Genomic DNA, 26,755 nt, shown 5'->3' with positions numbered 1-26,755 from the left:
CTCTACTCTCTAACTGAAAATGACTGGAATTCTGAGATTCACAGGAAAAATGGCTTTCTAGAAAATTTTTTCAACATTAGAAATCAGATGCTTGAATCTGTTCCCAATCCACCCCAGAATAGAACAGTGTCACAAGGGAGACAGAGACAACTTTAAAGAAAAATGAAGAAATAACTCAAAATAAAATTGAAATTTGAGCATGATCTCGTAGGATAAATAGGGCTTGAAAAATACAGATACGTGGTTACAATAAAATGAGAAATAGGCAACAGCCATGGTTCATATCAGAATCTAAAAGGACAGAAAAAATTCAACATATTCTCTCTTCTTGCTGTTTCAAAATAAAATATGGTATACATATTGACAAATACTAAAAGCACAAAATTTAATAATTTATGAGAGGCAGCACTCTTGTAAGTACCATCCAAGTCGAGAAATAGAACATTTCCAGAATCTTCAAAAGCTCTCCTCATTTAACCTTCCAATTACTACCCTCTTTCTCTTTATAGATGTTAGCGCTGTCTTGACCTCTAACCCTGTATAGTTCAGTTTTGCCTGGTTTGATAATTTATCTTACTATAACGTATATAGTCACATAATATAAATTGTTTTGTGTCAAGCTTCATCCAAGAACTCATTTTCATGACCTTGACATTAAATAGGCAGGACACAAATTACCCTGGGCAGTGGATAAGATGCACTGATTGGCTCAGTTGGGACCCAGTTTGGATATCAGAGTGGGTCCAACTTCAGTCAAAACAAAATGGGGGCCGGGCGCAGTGGCTCATACCTATAATCCCAGCACTTTGGGAGGCCAAAGCAGGTGGATCAGGTGAGGTCAGGAGTTTTGAGACTAGCCTGGCCAACGTGGTGAAACCCTGTCTCTACTAAAAATACAAAAAATTAGCCAGGCATGGTGGCATGGGCTTGTAGTCCCAGCTACTCAGGAGGCTGAGGCAGGAGAATTGCTTGAACCTGGGAGGCAGAGGTTGCAGTGAGCCAAGATCACGCCATTGCACTCCAGACTGGGCTATAGAGTGAGACTCCTTCTCAAAAAAACGAACAAAAAAATGGGTAGGATGATTATCTAGAGGAAATTTTGAGGTGCTAAACTTCTAGGAGGATGCACTTTGACAAACTGTTAACTCCTCTTTATACTTGTTTGTTTTTATTTTGTTTTTTGTTTTTCTTAAGATGGATGTTTCTGAATGAGTCAACCATTGATTTACATGTGCAAGTTCATGTTAAAATACAGTATTTGGGAAAAGACAAGAGTAAAGAACACATATTTGGGTGTGTTGTATAGAGAAATCTTCAAGTCCATATTCATCAAGAAAGAAAGAGTAGCAATGACTTTCACAAGCTTTGATTTGGAAACAGCACATCCACCATCTCTGAATTTACCATCTTTGATGTACAGCGACCATTTATTAAGTAGGAGAGGCAGAATCAACAATATGGCTGAGACATAAGAAGAAAAGGAAAGTGAGGATAGCTAGCGTTCATACCAAGGGAATAAAAATACTGCCTGTTAACCCCTGAGATTTTTTTTCAGTTTTTATTTTCAAATGAATATAGATTAACAAAAAAAGTTACAAAAATAGCTTAGGGACCTCCCTTGTACCTGCTGTTGGGTTTCCCCAGTGATAATACACACACACCTCATTTTATTGCACTTCACTTTATTGTGCTTCACAGGTGTGGCATTTTTTACAAATTGAGGTTTTGTGGCAACCCTACCTCTAGCAAGTCTATCAGTGCCATTTTTTTTTTAAAGCATGTGCTCACTTCCTGTCTCTGCCTCACATCTTGGTAATTCTTGCAATATTTAAAACTTTTTTACTATTATTGCAATATCTTTTATGGTGATCTGTGATCAGTGATGTTTGATGTTACTGTTGAAATGGGTTTGTGGTGCAACAAACAATGCCCATATAACATAATGAAATTAATTGATGAATGTAAGTGTTATGACGGCTTCACTGGCCAGCGATTGTCCATCTCTCTACCTTTCCTTAGGCCTCCCAATTCCCTGAAACACAACACTGAAATTAGGCCAGTTAATAACATTACAATGACCTCTAAGAGTAAAAGTGAAAGGAAGAGTCACACATCTCTTACTTTAAATCAAAAGCCAGAAATGAATAAGCTTAGTGAGGAAGGCATTTTGAAAGCCCACATAGGCCGAAAGGCCTGTTGAGTCAAACATTTAGCCAAATGGTGAATGCAAAGAAAGAGTACTTGAAGAAAATCAAAATTGCTATGCCAGTGAGCATGCAAATTATGTGTGTGTATATATATATGTATATATATATATATATATATATATCAGCCTTATTGCTAATATGGAGAAAGTTTTACTGGTCTGTATCAAAGATCAAACCAGCCACACAATGTTCCTTTAAGCCAAAGCCTAAGGCGCTAACTCTTCAATTCTATGAAGACTGTGAGAGGTGAGAAAGCTGCAGAAAAAAAAAAATTGGAAACTAGCAGAGGTTGCTTCTTGAGATTTAAAGAAAGAAGCCATCTAAATAATAGAAATGTACAAGGTGAAGCAGTAAGTGCTGATGAAGAAGCTACAGCAAGTTATCCAGAAGATCTAACTAAGATAATTGATAAAGGTGGCTACATTAAACAACAGATTTTCAGTGTACATGAAACAGGCTTCTGGAAAAGCCATCTAGGACTTTTATAACTAGAGAGGAAAAGTCAGTGTCTTGCTTCAAAGCTTCAAAGGACAGGCTGGCTCTCTTGTTAGGGGCTAACTGGTGACTTAAGTTGAAGCCAATGCTCATTTACCATTCCAAACAATTTAGGACCCTTAAGAATTATGCTCAGTCTACTCTACCTGTGCTCTCTATATAGAACAACAAAGTCCAGATGGCAGCATGTCTGTTTACAACATGGTTTGCTACATATTTTAAGCCCATTGTTGAGACATAGTGCTCAGAAAAAAAGATTTCTTTAAAAATGTTATGGCTCATTGAGAATGAGCCTGGTCACCCAAGAGCTCTGATGAAGACGTACAAGGAAATTCATGTCATTTTCAAGCCTGCTAACACAATATCCATTCGGCAGTCCGTGAATCAAGGAGTCATTTCAACTTTTAAGTCATATTATTTAAGATATACATTTTGTATTTATTAAATAAATAGTGATTCCTCAGATGAAACTGGGCAATGTAAATTCAAAACTTTCTGAAAGGCTTCACTATTCTAGATTCCATTTAAGAACATTTGTGGTTCATGGGAGGAGGTCAAATATAGCATTAACAAGAGTTTGGAAGAAGTTGATTCCAATCCTCATGGATGACTTTGAGGTGTTCGAGACTTCAGTGGAGAAAGTAACTGCAGAGGTAGTAGAAATAGCAAGGGAACTAGAATGAGAAGTGAAGCCTGAAGATGTGGCTGCATTCACTATTTACAATCGCAAAGACATGGAACCAACCCAAATGCCCATCAATGATAGACTGAATAAAGAAAATGTGGTACATATACACCATGGAATTCTACGCAGCCATAAAAAAGAATGAGATTATGTCCTTTGCAGGGACATGGATGCAGCTGGAAGCCATCATCCTTAGCAAACTAATACAGGAACAGAAAACCAAACACCACATGTTCTCACTCACAAGTGGGAGTGGAAGAGTGAGAACACATGGACACAGGGAAGGGAACAACACATACCGCAGCCTATCAGAAGGTGGGGGGCAAGGCGAAGGAGAGCATTAGGACAAATACCTAATGCATGTAGGGCTTAAAACCTAGACGATGGGTTGATAGGTGTAGCAAACCACCATGGCACATGTATACCTATGTAACAAACCTGCACGTTCTGCTTGTGTATCCTGGAACTTAAAATAGTATAGGATTAAAAAAAAAAAAAAGATGTGGCTGAATTGATGCAATCTTGTGACAGAGCTTTCATGGGTGAGGAACTGCTTTTTATAGATGAGGAAAGAGACATTTCTTGGGATGGAATCTACTCCTGGTGAAGATGTTGTGAACATTGTTGAAATGACAACAAAGAATTTAGAATATTACAAAAAATGTAGTTGATAAAGCAGTGGCAGGGTCTGAAAGGATTGATTCCAATTTTGAAAGTTCTACGGTGGGTAAAACGCAATGAAACAGCATCATAGACTACAGAGAAATCTTTTGTGAAAAGAAGAGTCAGTCAATGCAGCAAACTTCATTGTTGTCTTATTTTTAGAAATTGCCACTGTCACCCCAGCCTTCAACAACCACCACCCTGATCAGTCAGCAGCCATCAATGAGGCAAGATCCACCAGAAACAGAAACAGACTAGGACTCTTTGAAAGCTCAGCTGATTGTTAACATTTTCTGGCAATATTTTTAATCAAGGTATGTACATTGTTTTTTAGATATAATAATTTTGAACACTTAATAGACTGCAGTACAGTGTAAACATTTACATGCACTGGGAAACCAAAAAAATTCATGTGACTTGCTTTATTGCAATAATTGCTTTTTTGTGGTTGCCTGGATCAGAGTGCACAGTATCTCTGAGGTATGCCTGTATTTTACATAACTAGAGTACAATGTCAAAACCAGGAAATTGACATTGGTACAATCCATAGACCGTATTCAGATTTTAGTAGTTTTATATATCCATTCATTTGCTTGTGTGTATTTGTGTGTGTATATATATATATGTCATTTTATGCAGTTTTATCATGTGTAAATTCATGTAACCATCATCACATAACCTCTGATTTTATATTCCAGAAAATACTTGCCACCAATTATTTTGTTACTCTGCAGTATGGTTATTAAAGATAAATACTGAAACTTTTCCTTTATTTACCAATTTTCATTTTAATAAGTTTGTTTATTAGGGGAGAGTTGTGAACATTTATTGAGCACACATTACACGCCAATTCTAGTGCTCGACATGTATGTCTCATTTCAATGTGTGTGTGTTTGTGCGTGCATGTATCAGGAATTCTATTATGTCCAATGCTTTCTTTAATATAAATAAGATCACCTAGCAATATGAAATCATTTTAAATTCTTTCTACCTCTGATTATTCTAAATTCCTTCTACCTCTGATTATTCCTAGAGTTAAAGATCCTAACATCATTTTAAATTAAATAGCCAGCTTCCTATTGGTCATTCATTCTATCCATGGAACTTTTCTAAGAGTGGACTTTATAGGTCTTGCTCTGGCCTTTCCCAAGGAGTAGAGATGACCATTTCGTAGCTACAATCCAAGTAAGGAAATATTTGCCATGGTAGATGTTTGCTATGTTGACTTTCAGTTCTTATTGAACATACCATTTTAATTTACGTTGTCCAATGCCTTTGCAGTTATATTTTGGGCGTTGGAAACTGCCTTGTTGTTGTTCTTACAAATATGGTATCATTTTACAGTTTCAATTTTAACTAAAAATTACAAATTCAGCCGGGTGGGGTGGCTCACGCCTGTAATCCCAGCACTTTGGGAGGCCGAGGTGGGCGGATCACCTGAGTCGGGAGTTCAAGACCAGCCTGACAAGCATGGAGAAACCCCATCTCTACTAAAAATACAAAACTAGCTGGGTGTGGTGGTGCATGCCTGTAATCCTGGCTACTCGGGAGGCTGAGGCAGGAGAATCGCTTGAACCTGGGAGGCGGAGGTTGCAGTGAGCCAAGATTGCACCACTGCACTCCAGCCTGGGTAACAAGAATGAAACTCTGTCACAAAAAAAAAAAAAAAAATTTACAAATTCAATTATGGATATGGACCAGATACATTACACAAACATTTCCCCTTTTTGCATCTGTATCAAGTTAAAAGAATCCAGAAAACTGCTTCCCACTAAAAGAAATAAGCAAATAAACAAACCAAACCAAAGCAACTACCAATTCCACATGTGGTTCGGGAATAGGCAGACTCCAAAAGAAACAAAATAATGTTCAAGTTATGCATATAAGTAAATCTACACTGCCCAGTAGCTATTTACAAAGTGACATGTTTATGTAGTAAAAGAAGTGTGCAAATAGTGGTCACAGAATTAGTAACATACATTTTGAATAAAACATTGACAGTTTCCCTGATTGTTTAGCATAGAAAGAAGTTTATGAAGCCAGAATGGAGAAAACATAACTCGTTTCAAAATTTCTTAATTAGAGTCCTTAATGTGTATCTTTTCTAAATAATAGGTTAGTCCTTTATATAGGACCTAGCAAGGTGTAAGAACCTCATGAAAGAGCTGCAAAGAGCTCAGCTGCAGCTGCAGCTTGTCAACTCCTATGTGGCTAGAAACAAGTTTCTCTGTGGTGAACTGTTGGGTGGCCTTTAGGGTTCTCATTCTGAAATAACAAACCAAAGTCGACATATTGGTCACTTCCTAAATTCCAAAGCCCGCGTAATGTCACTAAGTGTCAGTGAAGTGGAACTGAGCCTCTGTCTTAGCCTTTAGGCAAAACTGTCTACATTGCAAAGCTCTATGGTCAGTATCTGCCGATGGAACTTGGGCATAAAGAAAAAGAGACACAGGAGGTAAAAGGATGCCCTAACTCAGAATAATAAGACACATAAATACTCAAACAGGAGATGAAGAATCAGACCAGTAAAACTCTATGAGACTAACCAACTCACCTTCTAACATTTTGTGACTAAACACTTATTTGGTACGCATTAAACACTTTATACATTCTCAAGTTCCAGTAGCCTGAAATAAATCTTTAAAAAAGAGTCTTATAAAGGATTATTGCTAATATTTTATAATTTACCTCTAATTCTTTCATAGTGATGTATGTAGTCTATAATTGATGATATTTAATGATTATCTATAAAACCATTAAAAATTTTCGAGTTTACTTTATGCCAGGCTCTGTGTTTGATTATTTTATAACATTTACTTCATCTAATCTTCATAAACCCTATGATATTGATAGTAATAGTTCTTAAATTTCATAGTTGAAGACACAGGAGATTATCAAGGAAACATGCTCAAAGTCAACCAAGCAGTGGTCAAGCTGAGTCTCACTAACCTTTGTCTACCTCTACCTCTAACGGATTAAAATCTAGAGAGTCATTTTGCATAACTGTAAGAAAATTATATTTTATTTTGCCTCGATTGTGCTGGGAATTTTTAGTTTTTGTTCAAATTTAGATAGATAAATCGCCACAGATATATTGAATGTAGGTTTATTATACAATAATTACAACATATTTACATAATGTATACATATGCATATATATGCATGCACACACACTTGACTATGTACTGACTGATCTTTCTTTTTTTTTTTTTTTGAGACGGAATCTCGCTCTGTTGCCCAGACTGGAGTGCAGTGGCGCAATCTCGGCTCACTGTAACCTCCACCTCCTGGGTTCCAGCGATTCTCCTCTATCAGCCTCCTGAGTAGCTGGGATTACAGGCGCACACCACCATGCCTGGCTAATTTTTGTACTTTTTTTTTTTTTTTTTTTTTTTTTTTTGAGACAGAGTCTCGCTCTGTCGCCCAGACTGGAGTGCAGTGGTGCGATCTCGGCTCACTGCAAGCTCTGCCTCCCAGGTTCACGCCATTCTCCTGCCTCAGCCTCCTGAGTAGCTGGGACTACAGGCGCCCGCCACCATGCCCGGCTAATTTTTTGTATTTTAGTAGAGACGGGGTTTCACCATGTTAGCCAGAATGGTCTCGATCTCCTGACCTCAAGATCCGCCTGCCTCGGCCTCCCAAAGTGCTGGGATTACAGGCATGAGCCACTGCGCCTGGCCTGATCTTTCTTACAGAGGTAAAAATCCGTATTTAGACAGATAATTAAACTAAGTTATCCCCGTAGTTTTGTATAACCTAGGGGTGGTTTTTAAAGTCCTAGCAAATTTTTAGTTACATATTTTATTTCCTCATTTCTCTATTTCATGCTTCTGTCTTCTAAGAAGCATAATTTAATTCGTAAAAGTATCTGTTTATATATAAAAATATCTATTTATAGGTTTTATAATACTTCAGTATATAAATAATTCACTTGAAAAGGATGTTGGCACCAAAATGGATGGTCTTTTTTAAAACTTAGAATTTATTTGGATTTGTTTGAAGTTAGGTTTCATGGGAGGAAATGCTGTCATTATTTGTATAACATTTTTTTGCAACCTATCCGTGAGAGGTCTGAGTGTTAAATAAAAAAAAATTTCGGAGTTATTTGTATATATGCATGTATTTGTGTATGAAACAAATACCAGCAAATACTTATTGACTATACCAATCTCATGCATACCCTTGCATTCTCCCATGGCTGTCTAACTTCAAACCTGTGCCTTACAATGCATATCCATCTTTGCTTTTAGGTACAGTTTCACCACAGTTTTTAATCATCAAAAAAACACAAACAGATAAACAATAAAAAAAAGAGGGTTTTGTTTTTGTTTTTGTTTTGAGACAGAGTCTCACTCTGTCGCCCAGGCTGGAGTGCAGTGGTACAATCTCAGCTCACTGCAACCTCTGCCTCCCAGGTTCAAGCGATTCTCCTGCCTCAGCCTCCTGAGTAGCTGGGACTACAGGCGCACCACCACGCCCATCTAATTGTTGTATTCTTAGTAGAAATGGGGTTTTGCCACATTGGCCAGGCTGGTCTCGAACTCATGACCTCAGGTGATCCCCCTGCCTCGCCTCCCAGAGTGCTGGGATTACAGGTGTGAGCCACTGCACCTGGTGCCCAGTGAGTTTCTTTATAAGAACAAAACTGAATGTAAGCAGTTACGGGACCAGGTGCGGTGGCTCATGCCTGTAATTCTAACACTTTGGGAGGCCAAGATGGGAGCATGACTTGATCTCAGGAGTTCAGGACCAGCCTGGGCAACAAAGTGAGATCCCGTCTCTACAAAAAAAAAAAAAAAAAAAAAAAAAAAGCACCACAAGCTAAATAAAATGATGATTCAAAGACTATTTTGCATTCAAAACTAATTTCTAATCAATCCTTATCAGGTAATTGTTCTTTCTGCTTCTTCAATCTGCTAAATACAAGATGTCAAAAGTGAGTAGTTTCAAATGTTTGATTCTGCTTTTGGTAGATCGTAAACTTGAGTAGGTTACATAACCCCTTTAAGATTCTTTTCCATCATGTGTAAAACGTAAAATGCAACTAAATAGTTTATTGGAAATATGTTCTGAGAATGGTTTAATGTATAAACATATAGGATATTTAACACCTAATTAGTGCTCAAAACCATTAAGAAACATATTGAGGCAGATAGGACATAAGCTATTCATTATTAGTTACAGTGAGTTTGCAGACTGAACTTTAAACTTTCATGGAAATCTCTGGACTCCGATATGACCCTGGACCCCTATGAGACCTCAGTCATCAGTACACTTTATGTGTAACAGGTGTGGCTGACACATCACACCATATGGTACAGAACGTTTCCAACCACAGAGTTGCTGCTGCCTAAAATAACAGTTAACACCTACACTGGTCTTGGTGTGACCGCAGGATGTTGGGGATAAAGTGGATGGGTAATGGGTAGAGGAAATGGTGTGTCTGGCGAAAACAATAAGATGCTGTTGCAAACAATATTGGGAGTTGAAGCAATTTACCTGGGCAAAAAGCAGAAGACATAGCTTAGGGAGGAGAGAAGAGACTAGAACTGAGGTTTACAAGCATGGATGTGGCTGATCACTAGCACTATAACTGCGCTATTTTTGTTATTCCGGCAAGTGTAAACATAGGAAACATTACTAAACTTAGAGCTGTGACAATATTTACCTGTTAAGAGAAGAGGAGGGAATAGGAAAGAGTCAATCACAAAGAAAAAATAACATAAGAATCATAAAGCATTGATTGGACTATAAATACCAGTCATATTTTCTATGAGATGATTTTTAACTGGAATTTTCTTCTGATAATGTGCTTAGAGATAGCGTGATTTGTAGGTGGAAATAATGGGCAGGTAAAGACACACAAAAAAAACAACTTTAAGGTACCATGAAGAAAGATGTTAAATAATACATGTGAAAAATTATCCTGGTGACTATTGATACACAGAGGACTTATTTCATATTGGAAGCTTAAAGAAAGGAATGGTTTGTCCCTGAGTTATTTCTGAACCCTTATCATGACAGAATGGTGACTGTAACAGGAATTTTTGAGACTAGACATAAAAATGGTTCACATGAGAGGAAAAGAAAACTAGCATACAGCAAAAATAATTTCTAGAATAAACGTGACTTGACTGGCTGTGGTTTTACAGACTGTTTTTAAAAGAAGGAACCCGTTTTTATCAGTCACACGACTCTCTACTTAAATTTCAATTTTAGCAACAACACAATCTAAAGGTAAGAATTTATTTTATAAATAGTAGTAAAGAATTTTGAAAATACGGAAATGATATTTTATTCCAGGTTAATATGCAACATTGCTAGCATGGTACACTGGCAACATCAGTAGAGCCAGATAATGAAGAGAAATCTCACAGGAATAGGGCATAGATTGTTCTTTTATATATAGTTCTCTCACCATACATCTAAAAATTTTAAGTGGAAACTAAATGATGTGTAGGATACAGAGACCCTAATTTCTTTTTTTTTTGAGATGGAGTTTAGCTCTTGTTGCCCAGGCTGGAGTGCAATGGCACGATCTGGGCTCACCGCAACCTCCGCCTCCCAGGTTCAAGCAATTCTCCTGCCTCAGCCTCCTGAATAGCTGGGATTACAGGCATGCACCACCATGCCCGTCTAATTTTGTATTTTTAGTAGAGACGGGATTTCTCCACGTTGAGGCTGGTCTCGAACTTCTGACCTCAGGTGATCTGCCCGCCTTGGCCTCCCAAAGTGCTGGGATTACAGGTGTGAGCCACTGCACCTGGCCCAGAGACCCTAATTTCTTATCTGGAATTTGTGGAAAGAAATGTACTTTAAAATTTATTAGTTTTTATTTTAAAATATATGTGTTTATACATACATGAATTAACAGCCTCATTGGCATTTGATGATTCACGCTATAACCCAGCACATTAATATTTCCACAGCAAAATGTATAAAACAAAAACTATGATTAGCTAAGTTCAGGTTTTGGAACCAAACTAATGAAAACATTTTGTTTATAGAGATTTGGTTTTTAGCCTTATGGATAAAGAACTGGGGACTTATCTCCTGTGTCAGTATGTGGATTAAATTATACTCAATTCTTTGTTCAAAACACCTATTCCTCGCTTACTGAGCCCCTCCACATGTGGTTTCATACTGATAATTTATCTGAGTGATTTTACACACATGTTATAGTAAACCTATGTATAGATTGGACAAGGTAAGTTGAATCTCTTCACAGAATATTGTGTTAACAAGTCTTTTGTTGTTGTTGTTGTTGTTGTTGTTATTGTTGTTGTTTTTTGAGACAGAGTTTTGCTCTTGTCACCCAGGCTGGAGTGCACTGGCACGACCTGGGCTCACTGCAACCTCCACCTCCCAGTTCAGGTGATTCTCCTGCCTCAGCCTCCTGAGTAGCTGGGATTACAAGCACCCACCACCATGCCCAGCTTTTTTTTTTTTTTTTTTTTTTGTATTTTTAATAGAGATGAGATTTCACCATGTTGGCCAGGCTGGTCTCGAACTCCTGACCTCAGGTGATCCGCCCACCTCGGCCTCCCAAAGTGTTGGGATTACAGGCGTGAGCCACCATGCCCAGCCAACAAGTCTTACTTCTGATTGAGTATGAGAAGTAGACTCTCCCAAAATATAATGGTTCTATGCATTGATAGATTTGGTTTCTTCCACTCTGTCAGTCACTTTTCTCTTTGTCCTCCCTGGTTTGCCCCTGTTCTGCTTGTTTCTTGGGGTGCTGATTCCTGCAACACATGTTTCACCGCCTCCATGGCTAACCAGCTTCCGGGTAGGTGGAGTCAATGGAGCCACTGGGTTGAGATTTGGAAGGTAGGAAGAGGGGAGAAGCCTGTTATTTTGTCTTTCCCCTCTCTGCTTCAGGCTTTATCTCCTGCAGTGACCACACATGCTATGTACTGGTCTGTTTTATTTAATTTTAATATTTATTTTATTGTGATAGGAATACACCATGAGATCTACTCTATTAACAAAGTTTGAAATGTACAATACAATATTGTTAAGTCTAGGCACAATGTTGTACAGCAGATCTCTAGAGCTTACTCATTTTGCATTACTAAAACCTTATCCCCATTTTCCGCTCCTCACTGTCCCTGGTAACCACTATTCTGCTCCTTGCTTCTATGAATTAGACTATTTTAGATACCTCATACAAGTGGAATCGTGTTTTTGTCCTTCCCTCATGCTATGTTGTTTGAACTGCTGCCAAATAGCAACTGCCTCGTGGCAGGCACCAGCCACTGTGGTGCCAGTCCCCATCAAGTGGTTCTGGTAAACCCACCTGCTCCCTTGTTTCCTCTAGCTCTGGGAATAGTACCAGCTTTCTGTTTTGCCCATATCTGAATTGTCTTCTTTCTCCTGACGGACTCTTAGATTTCTCCAACTGTTTGATAAATACCCTCCTCTGTTAACTTCCCTCTATGTAATGACTTGGCACAGAATTTGTTTTCCTGCCTGGACATTCACGAATACATCAACCTACCTTGAATAATATCTACTACACTCTTGTTTCCCTGACAATTTCTCTGTCTTTATTTCTACCTATTTCTGTTCAGTCCCTCCCTCTGATCTAGCCCCAATGCTACTTCTCAAACAAACCATTCAGTCTTATGTTTTAGAGACTGTCCACTATTTGAACAGTTCCTTGCTCAAATATTTTAGAGACTCTCTACTGTCAAATGTCGCTCATTTGACATTACTCAAATGACACCTCCTTTGGAATGCCTTCCTTGAACACATCTTCTAACTTTGTACCCACATCATTATGTATGCTCCACAATATTTCTTACAAAAGAGCAAGAAGCCAAAGTTCAGTCACAGGACCAATAACTTAAAGCCAAAATATAAAGTGGCATATCATTTTAAACATAACACTATATATGAATTTTATAGTAATTATATTTTTATTTGCCAGGTGCGGTGGCTCACACCTGTAATCCCAGCACTTTGGGAGGCTGAGGCGGGCGGATCATCTGAGGTCAGGAGTTCGAGATCAGCCTGACCAACATGGAGAAACCCCGTCTCTACTAAAAATACAAAATTAGCCAGGCGTGGTAGTGCATGCCTGTAATCCCAGCTACTCAGGAAGGCTGAGGCAAGAGAATCACTTGAAGCCGGGAGGTGGAGGTTGTGGTGAGCCGAGATCATGCCATTATACCCCAGCCTGGGCAATAAGAGTGAAACTCGGTCTCAAAAAAAAAAAATGTATGTATATATATGTGTATATGTTTTTATTTGATATTTGTAACTTTATGGAGAATGTATTTTATTATATAATGCTGACATTAAAAAATTATAGGCAATGTTAGAGAAATCAAATATTTATATTTTTAGAAAAATAATGAATAGAAGAGTGACATATAACGATCAGAGTACTTTACTCTCAAAAACCAGAAGATTAAAACTAGAAGAGATTAGTGGTTATTGGTAGTTTTAACAGAATTCAGATTAGAAGGCTACATTTGTATGAGAATTATTGTTTCTCAAGATTACAGAATTCTATTTATGCAACCAAAGCAATTAGAATAATTCAAATACTGCCTGTGTAAGTTTATGACCAAGGTTTCCCTCAATTTCCCTCTAAATTGGATATATAGTCTTGCTCTTCACCTGCTTCCCCGGAGTCTCCAATTATGTAAGTAATTCTCAGATAATCGTCTCTTAGTCATGTTCAGTCATGGGAATGTGTCATCTCAGGAATTCAAATTCCTAAATCTATATAATAACAAAATTTTTGAATTTTATGCAAAGCTAACATTTTTCTTTTTCCTTTGGCTCCAACTGAACTCAGATGAGAAAATCAGCACAGAAAAAGGTAGTGTAGATGATTCCTCTCTTTGTCTCGGGAGAGAATCTCAGGGGGTTCTTGGATACATCCCTGCGGAGCCCTGCAACTACAGCTCCTGACATGGGCAATGAACCTGCACTTGTGTGTTGTGTGGTTTTGATTCTTCCTCACCCTCAAACCAGGTGTCTCATATTTTCTGTTAGAGCGCTATATCCCACCTATCACTCTTCATGCATGGCAGCTGTCTTAGTATACGATTGCTGCTGTAACAAATAAGCACAAATTTAGTAAGAAAAACAACAAAAATTATTCTCTTACAGTTTTAGAGGGTTGGAGTCTGAAAAGTCTTATGGAGCTAATATCAAGGTTACAGCAGGGCTGAATCTGTTCCTCTCCTCATCCAGCTTCTCATGTCTGCCAGCGCTCCCTCACTTGTGGTTTTGTCTTTCCAGCCTCTGTTCCCATGATTGCACTGCCTCCTCCTTTTCTGTACTCAAATCTCCCTCTGCATCCCTTTTATAAGGATACTTGGGGTTACATTTTAAGCTGACTTTGATAATCCAAAATAATCCTTCAATCTCAAGATCCTCAATCTCTTCTCACTTCTCCTAAGTATCTCTTGCCCTGTAAGGTAGCATTCACAGCTTCCAATGATTATGACCTGAATATACTTGGAGCCATTATTCGGCCTACTATAGAATCTAGGATGAGTCCAGGTTATTCCCTGCTCTCATCTGGACCCCTTTTACCTACAAGAAACATTCACACATAGTTTATTATATGGATGTGCAATGGGTTCCCAGTGGATCTTTCACAACTCTACCACCACAGGCTTCTGGGGGCAGGATTCTCAACACCTGTTTTTCAAACCACACCTCACCTCCATTCTCCATGCTTTTTTGCTGCATTCTGTGCAGCTGAGCTCTGACAACTGTATCACACAGTCTTCCTCACCCTCTGGCTTCTGTCTGTTTTCAACCATTGGAAAGCATTGGTAGGAGAAGAGAAGCTGGGATGAGAAAGTGGAAAAATTATATAATTCTCTAGCTCCTTCCTCATTTTCAGGTCCTGGAAATGGCTAGAATCTGTCCTGAACTCTTGGCATCTTCTGATACTCAACGATGGAGCATGGCGTGAACATCATCCTGCTGCCCTACACAATATTGTCTAGACTATGGGTAGCCAAAAAATCTATTTGCAATTAATAATAAAGAAATAAAAACAAAGTTCTGATTAAATATTCTGCTGTATATTTTCCTAGAATATTGGCTACTTAAATGTTTTCTATATAATTATTAAATAAATATTTATTCTGAAGCGGTCCATCTCTATTCTGATCTAGCCCATGTTGAATTTTTTCTTCAGAAAGGAAAAGAGATTTTTCTCCTGCATTTAATCCAGTGATTATTTTTCATTTAAACATCAGGCATCTGGTTAATACACTCAAGGTGTGCAAAAAGTGTGGCTGACACATCATTTCACTGTATGTTCCTCTGTACAGAACACTTCCAACCACAGTGTTGCTAGCCCTGGAAAGAACATTTAGCACCTAGACCACTGATGTTATTGTAATGATTGTTGGTAATTCTAACTTGTGTCATGGGAAAGGAGAAAGACATTTCTGATGAAAAATAATAAAATTCTACTGCAAGAGATATTGAAAGTCAAATCTGTGTATCTGGCCCAGAAGCAGTAGGTTTTACTTAACAGAGGAGAAGGAAATCAAAACTGAGATTTGCAAGCCTGGATGTGGGTGACCACTGTTAACTATCACATTAGTGTCATTATCATTTGGACAAGTAGGACCACAGGTAACAATATTAGCTTCAGAATCATGAAAGGATTTTTTGTTGGAAGAGGAAAGAGGGAGGAATGTAGAGACAGATAATAATGTGAAATAACATGAGGCAGGAAAAATTTTGATGTAATGAGAATAAGAAATAATATAAGGATGGAAAAATTCTTGATACAAGTTATACATATGATTATGTAAGTATTATAATCATGTTCTGAACATGCATTCTTTGAGATTTTGTCTCAATTGGATGTATTTAGGTAACGTAATTTGTAAACAGAAATAATGGGCAAGTGCATGCATATAAAGAAAACCCCTGAATACCTGTCATACTGCCTATTTATATAAATCAGAATCCTTTACAATCTTGAACTCATTCTGCTTAGAAAAATAAAATGTGATTTGATAATAAGATTTCCAGAAAACACATTCAGGCATTTATACTAGAGAAACAGGAAGCTAGACCATTTTAAAAATCATTTTTCTGAAACTGTAAGTGACTAAAACAGCCATGCATACAACGCAGCCATATAAAAGAATGAGATCATGTCTTTTGCAGCAACATGGATGAAGCTGGAGGACATTATCCTAAGCAAACTAACACAGAAACAGAAAACCAAATACTGCATGTTCTCACTTATAAGTGGGAGCTAAACATTGAGTACATGTGGACACAAGAGAACAATAGAAACCAGGACCTGCTTGAGGGTGGAGAGTAGAAGGAGGGTGAGGATCAAAAAACTACCTGTTGGGTAGTATGCTTATTGCCTGGGTAATGAAATAACCTGTAAACCAAATCCCCAGAATACTCAATTTACCCATGTAGCAAATCTCCACAGGTACCCCCTAAACCTAAAATTAAAAAAAAAAAAACTGATGCTAACATGTTTTTACAAAAAAAAAAAAAAAAAGAATTGTAAAACACAATGAAAATAGCATACATATCTGAGAAGCCATTTATCATATTTAACATTCCCTTTAAGAAAGAGTATGCCTCTGTGCAAATTTGCTATATCTAATTCTCCCAGGTAAGAAAGTTGTTCATACAGGAAAAAACAAAACAAAACAAAACAAAAACAGCCATGATTTGCATTACATGTTAAAAGAAGTAACATTTTCTTAGCAATCAGTAGCAAATAACTTTACTTAAGTGGCAGTTTTTGGAAGGATATAATTTAAAACTAAGGACTTATTTTGCAAATAGCAGTAAGTGTTTTTAAATCAATGGTTACCATTAAACACAGCTTATATAGCATACACAAGTTAAGCAATAGGTCAGAAAATAAATAGGAATCAAGACAGCACTAGTTCAGGGACTGTTCTTGAATTCATAATATGTGGACCAAGAAGAGATGAGGAAGGTAGAGTCAGAAATTGCTTTTGTGTAATTTTGAGGAGGCCATACCAAAGCTTAACAATACCAGATGCCTATAGATGGTAGGGAGCATGGAAGTCCACCAAATACTTTAAATATTAGCCTTATAAGTGGCTTTTTTGATAAGACAGGCACCATTTTCAGACTGTAAATGGCTTGGAAACCTGAAAACCTGACATGGATTATTTTCACAGGTCAAATGGAATGGCTTGAGTTGGCTGATAAGACTGGAATAGTAATACTATCACCTAGGAAAGCGCACACAGAGTGAGGCTCAACTGACAGCTACAAGAGAGGGTCAAATATCCATTGTAGTTAATCTGCCAAAAGTGAGTAGGGGCAATACCCTGTGCAATGTGGTCTCCTCCTCCAGAAAACAATAGGATCATCTTAGGCAGGGGCCACAAGTCTGGCATGCAGTGGAAGCCTCTGCATAAGAAACAGTCCTTCACTCTCTGCCAGTCTATGATGGTCGCTGTGTTGTCATGTCCAGAATAACGATAAATCCAGGCAGCACTGGTAGAGATCAAATAGTGCACAGACTTTAAACCTTTCACAAAATTTAACCTGAAAGGAATCACAGATGTACATGTAAAATACAGATGTCCACATTCTCTGATGAGACCAGTTGGAATTAAGCTGTTGATTGAGTCTGCACTAACTGATCAATATTTTCTGTAATCTAAAACTTTTCTAAAACATAAAGTCTACTAATTTTTAAAAATCAGAGGGACTAATTGAAGTAATATCATAAAATAAATAAAAATTATAATTTCTAAATAGTATATCACAGTTAAGATTGTATTCAAATACATTTTAATTGTGATTCTCAGAATCACCTGTGAAATATTTTTATACAATTTTAGAAAAGAAATAAGTGAAGTAAAAAAATCATTTTTATATAGGCTGTTTGCATATCATAACATAATCAATCAATGGCAGAACTGAGTCCCAAATTCACAAATTCAGCTTCCAAATTCTACTCTCCTTCATTCTTTTCCACCATGAAGTGGGAAAATAATAATAAACTCAGTAAAAAAAACACCACCACCTATCCAAAACCAAAATAGCAATTGATTTATTTAGGGACTAAGTTCTCCCCTATAATAAAAATTAAAATGACTATCAAATAGGGAGTTAATAACATTTGTTTATATTTTTCCCTTTTCCGCTTCCTCCTTGCCTTTCTTAGCTCAGTGAATGTATTAAAGGTCTAAATATTTCATGCAAGAATTAGAACCAGTAGTGGGGATACAGTTAAATGGGTGAGTCTCAGTGAGTCTACAGTTCCATGTACCCTGCATGTTTGAGATAGATCAGAAACCCACCTCTACCTTTGGAACATCAAATATCTAAAAAAACAAACAAACAAACAAAAAAAACTCTGTGAGGCCAACATTTGCCTTTGTATTTATTTCATTCATTCTGCTTAATTTCTTCTTCAGGCTTGACTTTTATTTTCTCATTTGTTGCTACTGCCATGCCCTAACCACACAAAACTAGACTTAATGGTGAGTCATCTGAACGATTTTGTTTCCACTTATTTCTTATTTTCCATTACATATGCCTAATTAACTGTGGCATGCAGCTAAATTAAATTTCATCCTCTCTTGTCACTAAGTATGCAGAAAAGAATAATTAAAATTTTTAAAAAGAAACTTCATCTTCTCTTTTTCTGTATCCAGATTGCATATTCTGAGGATAGAGGTCAAACTTCCTGGTGCTAATTCATATCAGGCTCTCAAATTTCACCTTGATTATCACTGGAAATTGACCATTATTTTACTTTTTTTTTTTTTGTCAAATTTTATGGTGGCACATGCCTGTAATCCCAGCTACTCGGGAGGCTGAGGCAGGAGAATCGCTTGAACCTGGGACGGGGAGGTTGTGGTGAGCAGAGATCATGCCATTGCACTCCAGCCTGGGCAACAAGAGCGAAACTCCGATTCAAAAGAAAAAAAGAAAAAGAAAAATTTCTTATTCTCAATACCAAGATATTTTGTTGTTATTTTCAAATTTTGATCACTGCCCTTAAACCATCTCTCTTACAGGAAGTGAGCAAAGGCCAAAAGGATAAAGATACTAAAAGGCTGTGATAAACAGAAAATGTCAAAGGCTACCCTAGAGAAATTTATAAACATTTATACCCATATACCGACCTAGTCACTAAATATCCAAACAAACAAAGCACAAGAACAGAAAACATATTATAATTTTAAATATAGATTACAAGTGTAGTGAAGTGATAATTTAAGAAATACAGAGAACATCCAAGGACTATTATTTATAATAGTCCTGAAAAGAAAGCAATTAAATGTCCATCAAAGGTAGAGTAAGTAAACTGATTGAGAGTATATCATACAAAGAAATTACATACACAAGTAAACTACAGCTGTCCACAGCAACACAGATAACTCTAATAAATACAGAATAAAACAATGCAAAAAAAGTATAGTTTCATTCTATTCACACAAATACAATTAAAATAAGCAAAAAAGCTACTAAGAATATGTGCATAAGAAGCAAGAAAATCAGAAGAATGATTAATTCTAGGAGGAAGCATTGTAATAAGGAGGATCAATGCAGGAAACACTCTGGGGTGTGGTAATATCTATCTTCACTTAACTTTTATCATTATTCATTAATCTCTACATATATGTTTTCTGTCCTTTCCTGTATGTTTGTCATATTTCAGAGGGAAAAATATTAATTGATTTCTTTATCTAATTGGTAATTTTTATTATCATAAAAGTTTATCTTAAAAAGAGTGGAGGGTATACAAATGCAGTTTTGCATATTATCTCACTTGATATTAGAGGTATGACTAAAATAACATTCCATTGTTAACTGTGAACTTTGAATACCTGGTTTCTCAAGTAACTCAACAATTCCCGCAACACCTAACCCTAACTACATGCTTCGGATAAGGTAAACTTAAACTAAATCAGCTTCCCCCGATGGTTGAAAGGAACATTTTCTTCCTGAAATAGTATCTCTGGAGCCAGACATCATGTGGATTTGCAGGTTGCATTAACACCACCACTGGTTAAAAAGATCAGCAGGTCAAGATTTCATTTTAAAATAGTCTAAATTAGTAATATTTCTTGTCACCTAGCAGGAAAAAATACAAACTTAATTTGTAATGTTCTCTAGAACAACCCATTTCATCCCAAGCTTAATGATTTACCATGAATAAATTAGTGAGAAAGATGAGACACTCAGAGCTAGAAACAAATAAAAGACTAAGCACACAAGCAAAGTACCTGAAAAAGAACCAGTAGGAACAAAAAAGACAGAAGATACAAAATAACGGCTAGGCACGGTGGCTCACGCCTATAATCTCAGCATTTTGGGAGGCTGAGGCAGGCAGATCACCTGAATTCAGGAGTTGGAGATCAGCCTGACCAACATGGTGAAATCCCATCTCTACTAAAAATACAAAAATTAGCTGGGTGTGGTGGCAAACGCCTGTAATCCCAGCTACTCAGGAGGCTGAGGCAGAGAATCGCTTGAACCTGGGAGGTGGAGGTTGCAGTGAGTCGAGATCACACCATTGCACTCCAGCCTGGGTGACAGAGCAACACTCCTTCTCCAAAAAAGAAAAAGATACAAAACAACCATTACCTCAATAATCAGACACATGGTATAAATTAATTATATTTACCATGGTTAAGGGAACATAAGACAAATTTGGAAATGTGTTTAGAAAACAAAAAACTCTTTAAAATACATAAATTTATGGAGTTGTAAAAGAACTAAATATAATTTTTTGAAAGACAAAATAATATATTGGATATATTTAATGTCTACTTAGACATGGATGAAGAGAGAATTAATGAATTGAATGACATTTCTGAAGTCATTTTTCAAAACACAGCCCATAGAGACAAAAAGACAGCATGAAAAAGAAATTAAACATATGGCAGTTTAGACAAATGCCTCCAGGTAGCACAATTTAATCTAATTGTGTTAAAGGGTTATATTAAAATTGTGATATACTACTGTTGAATTGAAACTTTTATTATTATTAAAAGACCCATCTTCTTACTACATTTTTCCTTAAAGTGTGTTTTGTCAGATATCAGGAGCTATGATACTTTAGTTTGATTAATGTTTGCATTACATAAATGTTGATCTTCTATTTTCAACCATTTCACATCCTTATCTACTAGATGTAATTTTTGTAAATAACCTGTAACATTTAAAAAAAAATTTTTTTTTGAAATGGAGTTTCAATCTGTCACCCAAGCTGGAGTGCAATGGCGCTATCTCAGCTCACTACAACCTCTGCCTCCCGGGTTCAAGCGATTCTCCTGCCTCAGCCTCCTGAGTAGCTGGGATTAAAGGCATGCACCACCACCCCCAGCTAATTTTGTGTTTTTAGTAGAGACGAGATTTCACCACATTGGTCAGGCTGGTCTCGAACTCCTGACCTCAGATGATCCACTCACCTTGGCCTCCCAAAGTGCTGGGATTACAAGCATGAGCCACCATGCCTGGCCAACATTTAAAATTTTTTAAGAACCCATTGTGATAATTTTTAATTGTTTTTCCTGGAACATTTACAGAGTTTACCTTTACTGTTGATATGTCTGATTTTTTATAATTTACATAAATTTATGCTTTCTACTTGTCCTTGCCTGATCTTACATCTCTCCCCCACTCCACCCACCCTTATAAGTTCTTTTGAATGTACGTATTTTTCTCAATCTATTTTTTCTTCTGTAATTTTTGAAATTATACTTTCATCATTTTACTACTCACTCTAGAATTTAATCCATGTATATGTGAATTATTAATATCTGAAGTTGATCATCATCTTTGCACTCTTCCAAAACAACTTAAGACCCAACAATGCTCCATAGTCTGCCAATGAAATTATATGCTTTTGTTATGAAGTTTATTTCTATCCATCAAAGGAGAGGGCAGTTGACCTGTGGTTACTGTGGTGTGTATGTCTCAGAGCACACATTAGACTATAAAAGAAATTTCACATATGCACACTTTAGTCCTTTCAATGATAAAAACAAATTATGCTCATCAGAAACAGTAACACAAAAATAGAAAACCACATATGAAAAATACAAATTTAACAAGTTAATAACCAAAATATTATTACATTAGAATCTTTTCAGGTCAGACATATAATCTTATTCTATTACAAACACACATATAATTATAGAATTCTTTCTACCAAAATATAAAGTTATACTATGTAATACTTTTACTTTTTTCCACTTAATGTATCATGGAAAATTATCCACATAAATACCTGAAAAGCTATCTCATCTATGTTTAATGACTGTAAAAATTTTATTATAGAAATAAGTACTAATTGTTTTCATTATTTAATTTGACAGTTATTTTACTTTTTAAAGTGAAACATCCATTGGTCATTTGAAAAATTAGATAAAGCTATGAATAATTATGTTAGAGATTATATCGAGGGAATAGGGTTGTATGTTGTGTTCAACTGAATCATCTACAACGAGCATAAATATTTACAATCACAAAAAAGGTATTTCTGAAAATCAGTATCTGTTACAATCATTCAAATGCAATGTCATTTATTTATATTACGTTATTTAGTGTATTGTTTTCTAATTTAAAAAAATAGCAATTAAGGCAAAGAGGAAATCTTTATGGTTAATATTTAAAATTTTATCTTTAGAAATAAAAAAGTGGTTCATCATACATAAAAGAAAAAACAAATTTAATTTGTAAGAGTACATTATCTTTAATTTTCTTGAGTCAAAAACATAGTTTACATATTAGCCTTACTGTAAACATCCTCTCTGATGTCGCAATATTAAGACTTCTGTTGCCTTGGTCCCATCTCATTCTGACCCTGTGCTCATTGGCCCTTAAAATTTAATCTGAACAATGGAACCAGAGACATCAGCACTGTCCAGGCTCTCTGATGATCTTCATCCTTCGCCAGCGGCATTTCATGAAATAAATACAGGTAAAACCAGATTCTGCTGTTATTGCTAAATCATCTCTTCTTTTGATGAGAAAATAATATTAAAAATAATGAGTTCATAACCAGGTACTTTTAGAGGAGGATTTGAAAATCTTTTGTCTTTATAAATGAGTTCAGGATTTTCTAATTAGAGGGGACTTAAATCTCAGAAAATTATAGTTTGGTAAGTAAATATTTACAATTGCACTAGGTTTAATATTATTTAGGGTAATGTTATTGACTTTTGGTGAATGTCATTGACTTTTGGTGTCTATGAGTTCTGCTTCACTTGTACTGAAGGAATACATGCAATATGTTGTGGAAGGAATTTATTTAGTGAGAATTAGATACCGGCTTTTCATGCTCCTTTCATTAGGATTAAATTCAACTATAAGAGGAGGCAGAAATAGGCATCTAAATTAATTTGAATATTTCTACTCTTGCTTCTATTTCCAATTTTACTGCAGATGCTAATGCCCATTATATTCTTACAATTACTATTCTACACCACTGGTATTATTACTACTACTAAAGAAAAACACATATTGAGTGGTTAATATGTTTCAAGCACTATGCTATTGACTTTATATACATTAACTTAATCTCTACAATAGATCTATAAATGATTATTGTATTGTTACCTGTATATTATAGACAAGGAACTAAGAATTTTTTTAAAAGAGTAAGAATTTACCACATTTCACAAAGCAAAAAAAAATGGAGCCAATTTTAAAACTTTCTTATGATTATAAAATGTGACAATTTGTATCACATATAATATGCCGTTTAATTATGTGTTTATGTATAAGTATGTGTATATACATATAGCTGGATTATAGTTGTTGGATGCATTTTTTTTATCTTTTTTAGAGTTTTCTGAGGAAAGTATAATATACTCAGACCTCAAAGTTCATTGTTCTTCAAATATCCAGAATGGAAAAATAACTAAAACTTTGAAAACAAAAGGTAAAAACCATTTAAAACTCTAGATTCACTTTTTGGCTTAAATATTTTAATGAACTAATCATGAAAACAAATATTCTTGGGCTAATGTTTGAATCAGGATTGATTTCTTGTCCCTACACTTTTTAATGGGTCATAGTAACCTACAGTGCTCTGTTAAGAGCAAATGAGAATGGTCAACCAGGCAGCGATGGCCACGATGACTTAGAATGGTGTACCAAGATCATGGAAAAAGAATGTTTCATACACGATTTCCTGGTTTTGATATTTTAATTTCGAAAAAGTTAAGTGTCTTTTTAGTGCTTCAGTATTTCTACAAATGGAGGATGTGAGATACCTCATGATGAACATGATGAAGTAACTTTTATCAAAACGGTCACAGAATACCTGTCTGGCCAACAGCAAAAGTTGGAGTTTTGTTCTTAACCTAGTTCTATTACGAAGATGAAAGATATAGTTAAAAAAAAAAAAAAAACAATTAGGGAGTGTAGGCAGCTGCGGTGGCTCACGCCTCTAATCCCAGTTCTTTGGGAGACCAAGGCAGGCGGATCACCTGAGGTCAGGAATTCGAGACCAGCCTGGCCAACATGGTGAAACCTCGTCTCTACTAAAAATACAAAAATTAGCAGGGCATGGTGGTATGCACCTGTAATCTCAGCTACTCAGGAGGCTGAGGCAGGAGAATCACTTGAAACTGGGAGGCAGAGGTTGCAATGAGCCAAGATCACGCCACTGCACTCCAGCCTGGGCGACAGAGCGAGACTCTGTCTCAAAAAAAAAAAAAAAAAATTACAGGAGGGAAATGAACTAAATCCACAGTAGGATTTCTGAAGCGCTCTTTTGTAGCCTTTGGAAGAGTTCTTTACTAGGGCAACTTGTTAGTTCATAAACAGTGCATATCTACATCAAAATATTAATATCTTCTCAGGATGCACCTAAATCTGCAAAATAATTTTTAGAATTACTCCCCACAAGCTGAGGTATATTTTCCCACAGCACGGTGCTCCCATGAACTTACATTTTACACCAATTCAAGTGGGTTAAATATTCTTGGTGAAAGTTCTTTTTAGTATCAACTCCTGAATCTGGTTTCCATTGATGACATTAGCCAACTTCTCTCTTTTTGAACAGTGTCTCCATGGTGCATTGTTGCTGTGATATTTGCCTTCCTTTATTTAATCGCTCTGGTAATAGTTGCAGCTATGGTAGCTAAGAGTAAGTATTTTTTAGAGCAACTTTATTAATTTTTTAATTACTAAAATATAATTTTAAATAGCCTTTAAATTTGGTTCTAAGGTTTTCATCAAGATATTTTTCTCATTCGTTATTTTAATTATATACAAGTAATTTTATCAATTCAGTTTTTTGAGTTATCAGCAATGGCATAGGGCCCGGTGTCCTCATAAAAAGATGTTAGTGGATAGCTGAGTAATTCAATAGAAACGGAAAATAGTACCAGTATTCTATATTTTATTATATTGTTATTGACATTAGATTCACAAGCTGTGAGATGTAATAAAATGTGAAAATGTTTATAGATGTTATTGGTTTGGCAGTTAAAAGTTAACTTATTATGGCATTAAGTTCAGATCATTTGAAAGAGCAATTTAATAGAGGCAATAGAAGATGGTGGGTACAGAATCATCAAAAAATGAAAGAAAATGATCAAGATATCAAACTGAGTCTGCATATTGCTTGCACTAAATTTGTCTTAATATTATAAAACATATAATCTTTTAAAATAATAAATTTATCAAATACTCCGTACTATAAGAAAACTAGAAACATGAAGAAGTTCTTTTAATACAGAAAGTTAAGATGAATTTGATTCATTAAAAAAAGAAAAACAACCCAAAACATATGGAGGCACAGATAGATATAAACCAATTCTAATCTCAAAGTGAACTATTTTAGTATAGAAAAGAGTATGTAACTTTTAGTAATAAACATAAACTTTTTTGAAATGTATGATTTCCTATGAAGATACGTACTATGATAAAATGACTTGGGAAAAAAGAGACAATTTGAATAAATATTACTACATACTGCAGAAAAAATAAGTAAGCTAATCAAAGACGTGCCTCCAAATAGACACCTGGCTGATAATTTTTAAAGAATGAATTTGAGGCTGAGCGTGGTGGCTCACGCCTGCAATCCCAGCACTTTGGGAGGCTGAGGCAGGAAGATCACCTGAGGTCAGGAGTTCGAGACCAGTCTGGCCAACATGGTGAAACCTTGTCTCTACTAAAAATAGAAAAATTAGCTGGGCATGGTGGCAACCGCCTGTAATCCCAGCTACTCGGGAGGCTGAGGCAGGAGAATTGCTTGAACCTGGGAGGTGAAGGTTGCAGTGAGCCGAAATCACACCACTGCACTCCAGCCGGGGCAACAAAGTGAGACTCCATCTCAAAAACAAAAAAAAAGGAAAGAAAGAACTCAAATATATCTTAATAACAGAAAATGACTACTAGATAAGCTGTTCAGTATCTACCAAAGGATGAAAGATTCTCACCCCACCCCACCTAAAATCAGTAAAATTAGTTTAGGATTATTTCTACATACAGGAAAATATTTTAGGACAATATTCCTTACAAGCAGAAAAAAATCCTACATAAAAGAGCCAACATAATACATCACTGTTATAATGATAAAATTCTGGTTTAACTTGGGGATAAAAATTTGTTCACTTATCAAGAGATGTTTCAATAGGAGAAAACGAAATAAATACAAACGTATTTAACTTGATTAAGAGTATTTATAAGAGCCTTCAGCAAATATTATCTTTCACAGTGAAACATTATAATC

At 36.2% G+C, this 26,755-nt stretch overlaps 1 protein-coding gene across 6 annotated transcripts in view; it reads right to left on the bottom strand.

Annotated features, from left to right (window-relative positions):
- The window catches only part of KLRD1 (killer cell lectin like receptor D1), a 98,112-nt gene that overhangs the window by 28,821 nt on the left and 42,536 nt on the right, over nt 1-26,755 (bottom strand). For 3 of the 6 annotated variants that reach the window (XM_063784739.1, XM_063784737.1, XM_063784741.1), the window contains exon 1: nt 17,372-23,862. The exons of the other annotated variants lie outside the window; for them this stretch is intronic. The gene's annotated coding sequence lies outside the window, so the exon portion shown is untranslated. Of the gene's footprint in view, nt 1-17,371; nt 23,863-26,755 lie in introns of those variants that run through there. 6 annotated transcript variants of the gene reach the window in all.

This window comes from Pan troglodytes, chromosome 10 (genome assembly GCF_028858775.2).
Source record: "Pan troglodytes isolate AG18354 chromosome 10, NHGRI_mPanTro3-v2.0_pri, whole genome shotgun sequence".
NCBI lineage: Eukaryota > Metazoa > Chordata > Mammalia > Primates > Hominidae > Pan > Pan troglodytes.
The sequence above is the reverse complement of the archived record's forward strand: the minus strand, read 5'-3'. Positions and strand labels throughout refer to the sequence as shown.